Source organism: Neophocaena asiaeorientalis, unplaced genomic scaffold, assembly GCF_003031525.2.
Source record: "Neophocaena asiaeorientalis asiaeorientalis breed wild unplaced genomic scaffold, Neophocaena_asiaeorientalis_V1.1 scaffold280, whole genome shotgun sequence".
Classification (NCBI taxonomy): Eukaryota; Metazoa; Chordata; class Mammalia; order Artiodactyla; family Phocoenidae; genus Neophocaena; species Neophocaena asiaeorientalis.
In genome coordinates, this window is record NW_020185321.1 from 8,179,518 (window position 1) to 8,186,187 (window position 6,670).

General features: G+C 41.5%; 1 pseudogene; it reads left to right on the top strand.

The window, feature by feature from the left end:
- The first annotated feature begins 3,486 nt into the window (after positions 1-3,486).
- On the top strand, positions 3,487-4,025 carry LOC112392414 (DNA-directed RNA polymerases I, II, and III subunit RPABC5-like; annotated as a pseudogene).
- Positions 4,026-6,670: the final 2,645 nt, after the last annotated feature.

The window sequence follows — 6,670 nt, forward strand, 5'->3', positions numbered from 1 at the left end:
TTATGCAGTGGTGATGGGTTTTAATGTTTTCCCCCCTTCTGGTTTTAAATTATGAGTACCAATTAGCTGCTAACTATAGAAAAATCATCTTGTATCTTTTATAAATTGAATTTTCTTTTTTGAATCTTTATGAGGAATTGGAAAACAGTAAGTACAGTTGATCATCATTATTCGTGTAGTTAGGTTCTGTAAAGTCACCACCAACACGGAATTAACAAATACTGAATCATTGCTCCTAGGGGAAATACTGGGGTTATTGTGTGAGCTTCTGGCCACATTTTCACCAGCTAATCAATACATAAATTTGTTTTAGGTGTCTTTCTGTTTTGTTGAGTTAAGTAACATTGAACTCATGGTCAACAGCACCATAACTTCATGCCCGACCCAAGCTTATCTAACACACGTGCTTTCTCCATATGGTCTATTACAGTCTTCTAGTACTTAGGAACACTAGACAGCATTTCAGCACTACATTTGGGGACCATTTTAAACAGTAAAATCACCAGTAAAACACAAAAATGCAAAAAACAATGCACTAAATAGAGCAAAGGATGCTTGTTTAAGAGAGCTGAACCAAGGACACAGCATGTCAACTTGTCACCCTCAACTGGGAACATATGCATTGGGCAAGTCAAATTTTTCACCTCTGTGCATGATCGTGAAAGCACCACAGAAGTTTTAAACAACAGGCAAATTTACAAATACAGAATCCACAAATAAGGAACAGTTGTACTTAACTGTATTATAAAGCTGTGACATATCTGTCTGATCTACAGAATAGGATTTATTGCTGAATCATGCTCTAGTATTTCCATAACATTTTAAATATCCATTCTGTCTGGAAGTAAATATTTAGTTCCTACTTGTATGTAGTAGTTTCCTTTTACTCTTTGTTTTAGCAGTATTTCAGTTCTTTGTCCATTTGTTCAGTAATACCAAACACAGCGTGCCAGAATTTTAGGTGTAGCCATGAATTTTATAAAAAGTTTTGCGGGGCTTCCCTGGTGGCGCAGTGATTGAGAGTCCGCCTGCCGATGCAGGGGACATGGGTTCGTGCCCCGGTCCGGGAGGGTCCCACGTGCCACGGAGCGGCTAGGCCCGTGAGCCATGGCTGCTGAGCCTGCGCGTTCGGAGCCTGAGCCTGTGCTCTGCAATGGGAGAGGCCACGACAGTGAGAGGCCCGCGTACCGCAAAAAAAAAAAAAAAAAAGTTTTGCCCTCTTGGACCATCAGATAGTGCGAAAAGTGCTATGGTAGGGATTTGCCAAATGTGCTGGATATCTCTGCCTTTCCAGTTCCACTCTGCTCTCTGCCCACAAGAGACTTATGAGTGGACCACAGCAGTGGGCTGCCTCGCCTCCTGGCTTCTGGGTGGGTGTGGCTAAGGAGTGTCCTAGCTGGAGATCTGAGGATGGTCAGGGTAACCTCTTCTCTGCTCTCCCACTATGGGCTCCCTCAATAGTCAAAGGTTACCACTTCCTCTAAACTTCTCTTCACTCCTTTCCTTCAAGTTGCCACTTCCTGTTCTCTTCCCTTCTGGCCAAGGGGTGATGTCAGCTCTGCTGATACTGGCCTGGAGTTGTTGAAGCTATTGTGCCTCCTCTTGTGGCTCCCCTACACCCCACATCTTTGTTAGTATATCCTCGAAGTATCTTAATTTAAGAATCATCTGCTTCCTATCGGGAACCAAGACCAAGTAAACCAGAGAAATTCCTAGAGAACAATTCTGATGAAGAGTTTACCTCTTTGACGGGTCCTTGTCCCCAAACATTATTAGAAAGTATCTCACAACCTTACAGAGCATGCCCTAAGAGTTTCGTTTTGTTTTTATTTTTGTTTTCTGGGGAGGTTTTTTTGAATTTTATTTATTTTTTATACAACAGGTTCTTATTAGTTATCTATTTTATACATATTAGTGTCTATATGTCAATCCCAACCTCCCAATTCATCCCACCACCACCACCCCTGCCCCCGCTTTCCCCCCTTGGTGTCCATACGTTTGTTCTCTACATTTGTGTCTCTATTTCTGCCTTGCAAACTGGTTCATCTGTACCATTTTTCTAGATTCCACAAATATGAGTTAATATACGATATTTGTTTTTCTCTTTCTGACTTACTTCACTCTGTATGACAGTCTCTAGGTCCATCCACGTCTCTACAGATGACCCAGTTTTGTTCCTTTTTATGGCCGAGTAATATTCCATTGTATATATGTACCACATCTTCTTTACCCATTCGTCTGTTGATGGCCATTTAGGTTGTTTCCATGACCTGGCTATTGTAAACAGTGCTGCAATGAACATTGGGGTGCATGTGTCTTTTTGAATTATTGTTTTCTCTGGGTAAAAGCCCAGTAGTGGGATTGCTGGGTCATATGGTAATTCTATTTTTAGTTTTTTAAGGAACCTCCATACTGTTCTCCATAGTGGCTGTATCAATTTACATTCCCATCAACAGTGCAAGAGGGTTCCCTTTTCTCCACACGCCCTCCAGCATTTGTTGTTTGTAGATTTTCTGCCCGAAGAGTTTTGATAACCAAAATCCTATTCTGGTAGATACCTATGCAGATAACCACACAAAGAAAGAAATTTGTCTTCTTTAGCAAACTCCTAAGCCAATGTTTGCAGCATTTAGTTATAAGTTTTTGAGTAGGTCCAAATGCATTTATTCCACTCTTCTAACCTAGTCCAGAGACCCTCTGAAACTAAAGTAAATCACACATAGATAGGTCTGTAGTTTTTGGATTGTCCAAAGGCTCGTCATCTCTATTTCAGCATGGCATTAGAAAGAGTAGAGTGGGCTAAGGTTCTCGGGAGTCAAATCATCACACTTTGGTCTCATCTTGTTTGAAGTGAATACCTAGATCACTTCAGCTTTTTGTGCCATGGATCCTTTCTCAGAATAATGTTTTTAAGTGCAGAAAATAAAATGCATAGCATTACAAAACCAATTATGTTGAAGTGTAAGTTATCAAAATATGTACGTGTGTGATACAGTAATATATGTTCATTTAATAACCAGATCTAGCAGAGAGTTTAATAACTGCTATGACATTGAAGTAGCATGAACAATATATTGAGATCTCTGCAACTGCAATGTGATATGAAAAGACCTGATTTCTGTTAGTGACGAAGTCACGTTACTGCCTAAAACAGCTCTGCATTGTTGTATGCATTTATAATCAAATTTCCGTTACAGTCTATTGAAAAAAAAGTAATTTTTTTCCCATCCAAGTTCACATATCCTCTGAATTCTATCAAATCCCTTAGAGGTCTGCGGACTCCAAGGTAAGACCCCTTTACCTAGCTAATCAGATACACCAATATCAAGTGAAACTATAACATTATATTCAAAGGCCAGTGATACTTAATTTAGCATAATTCAGTATTTAATGTGATTCACAGCTCATGTCTACTTCAGTAACACATATTTAGCAAGTTCCATGGTGGGACAGCCTATGGGACCAGCCAGATGCTGTGCTGTTGCCATGATCATACCTGTGCACTGCTTCACGTGTAGCAAGATCACCAGCAACAAGTGGGAGGGCTGCCTGGGGCTGCTGCAAGCTGAGTACACCCAGTAGGACTCCCTGCAGTGCTGCATGCCGCTGGCCCACATGGACCTGACCGAGAAGCTGCTCAATTATGCACCCCTGCAGAAGTGATGCTTCTGGAGCCCAGTCATGGTTTGCCTAAAATATCTTCCTTTGGGGAACATTCCTTCCTCTTCTGTAGTCTCCTCATTCCATTCTAGGGTGACTGGCCCTATGGAAGAGCACATGACCCAACCCAGACCAATCCAAGTCCTCTCTTCAGGATCTAGAGTTCTAAGGACCAAGTGGGCCTGGAGACACCAATGACTGTGTTTCCTTCAGGTGGACCAAGCCTGCCTAGAAATAAAACCAACGTGAAAAAAGCAGAACCAGGAAAGACAAGACATAATGCCATCTTGGAACTCCTAGATCTAGCCCTGCCTGGATTTTTCAGTTACATGAGTGAACGGATTCCTTATTTTTGCTTAAGCTATATTGTGAGGCTTCTGTCCCTTGGAACTGAAAGGTGACCGACTTACACGGGATAATAAGGATGAACAGTGACACTGAAGTACCTTTGGAGGGAATTAACTCAAAGTGGGCAAGTGCCACAATCAAATTTGCATCTTAGACTATACTAACCACATGGAAATGGGCTCATGAGGGGCAAGTCTAGAGGGAAGGAGAAGATGTGGCTCTCGGAGCGACCATCAGATTCTCTGAATATTTCTAATAGTTCTTAAATTTACATGTTCTAACCAAAACTTCCCTCTTGTTTTAAAATAGATTATTTTCTTATTACAGAAAACTAAGAAAATACTTAAAAGCAAAAATAAGGAAACAGAAAACCCCCAAATCTACCCCGCAGGGACAACCACTGTTAAAACTTAACGTTTATACTTCTAAACTCTTAGCTGTGTAACTGTGTTCACTGAGGTGGGAAAATGTATTAAATAAGTGCAAGTACCTTGCACTTAGAATATGCAAAAATTGCTGATCTGGAAAAAGAACATGTGCGAAACTACAGACTTAACATTTTTTCCAGAAGAACAAATCATTGACCAACTTATGATTTTAAATTGTATTTCTGTTCATCAACTTCAAGCTTCAAATTGTGAACTTAATGTTAACCTGAGACTAAGTATATGCCAAATGCATGTTACAAAGATTTCACATTAGGATGTGTTTGATGATCAACATAAGAGGGATTTAGATGAAGAAGATTTAATGGTTAACTTACCCATATCTTCACCTCTTACAATTTTAGCAGTTTGTACTGCAAAGAAAAAGTAAAGATTACTAACAAACAAATTAGTCTACAACTGAAGAAAGTAGGAATGAGTATGTAGAAACTGGTCTGCATTTATTGAATATATAGTCTATACAATATCTGTCAGACTTCACGACTAGAAAGAGCTGTTAGATGCTACACAAGTAAGAGATCACATCTCCATCCCTGCTCTCTAGTTGCATATACTCTGCAAGGTTTACAAGATTGAAACTCTTATTCTTAATAACTTTGTTCTCACTGTTTAATAGAACCCTCAGAGTTCTCCACTTCTCAAACTCCTATACATTTGCTTCTACCTCACCTTCCAGCCTGCCTCCAATTCAGTCTCTTTCCTAAGGACAGATTGTAAATTTTATTTCTTAAAAACAGCATATGCAAGGACTCTGAAGATGTCTAGTGATTCCCTCAGGCTCCAACCAAAGTGACTTATTAAATAACAGTACTGGAAGGCAGCATGGAATGTTTGTTTTAAAGTTTCCATCAATGCCAAGGCACAATTATAAACAGTTTCCCTGTAGCAAGGGGACCAATTCCTGGGAAATAAGCTCAAATTTTCAGCCCCATTGCCTACTCACATTCTTTTTTTTTTTTTTCTGGCCATGCCGCATGGCTTGCGAGATCTTAGTTCCCCTACCAGGCAATGAAAATGCTGAGTCCTAACCACTGGACCGCCAGGGAATTCCCCCAACTCACAGTCTTTATTCCACCCTATACAGATTAAGAGGAGTGTGGTGACCAGTAGGGACAGAAGGAATGCCATTCAGACTCCCAATATAGACCATAGACTGCTTTTCCACGAGGCAATTACAGTTTTCTGCAGCACTCAGGAAGTTGGTCATCTGGAGAATCTTGAAACTGGGAGACCCGATCCACCTTCCCTTATTTTCTTTGTTCGGCCAACTGAGCCCCTACTACGTACCAAACAAGGAAGATACAACATGAGGAACCTGTAGTCCCTGCCCCCAAGCAGCTCACAGTCCAGGGAAGGACCATGCAGCAAGCCTCTGCCCATACAAGAGCAAACACGGTGCAGAAGGAGATCCATCCTCTACCCTAAGAGCACAGCCTCTGCCACCTGAAAGTTTCCAGCCTTGTGGGGGAAGATAATGCAAATACAGAGTCAAACCCTATGTGCCATGGAGACAAAACATTGGTGCTGCGGGGCTTAGATCATGAAGGAAAGACTGGGGAGGCAAAAAAGGAAGATGGTTGGGGTAGTGCTTCTGTGACAAGCAAGGGTTTTACCGCTGCAATCACTCATTCCCTGTGCTTCCTTTTTACCATCAACAGATGTTTTCCAGAATTGGGAATATTGCCCTCCAGGAGTTTACAAATCCAAGTGAAAAATAACCGCGAACTGTTGGAGTAGAAAGGAAAGGAACAAAAGAATAACTCCTTGGGCTTCTGTGATGGGGGCTTCCAGTACACAGCCTTAACATCTGGGACAATGTCAAACAAGCATTCCACTTACTTCTTAAGTATCTTGTGCTTATCATAGTTAAACCTGCTTAAAATAAAATCCACCAGGATGCTCATTTTGTTTACTTTATGCTGCACTACAAAGAGGAAGCAACCCAAGACATTGTTCTGTGCTGCTGAGAACAATTCCATTTCCTTCCTGTTGGCTGATTTTATTTTTCTTGATACAACATGTAATTATGGGAATTCTTCTCAAACAGATTTGTACTATAAAATTCAGTCTCTTGGGCGTCCCTGGTGGCACAGTGGTTGAGAGTCCGCCTGCTGATGCAGGGGACACGGGTTTGTGCCCCGGTCCGGGAAGATCCCACATGCCGCGGAACGGCTGGGCCCGTGAGCCATGGCCACTGAGCCTGCGCCTCCGGAGCC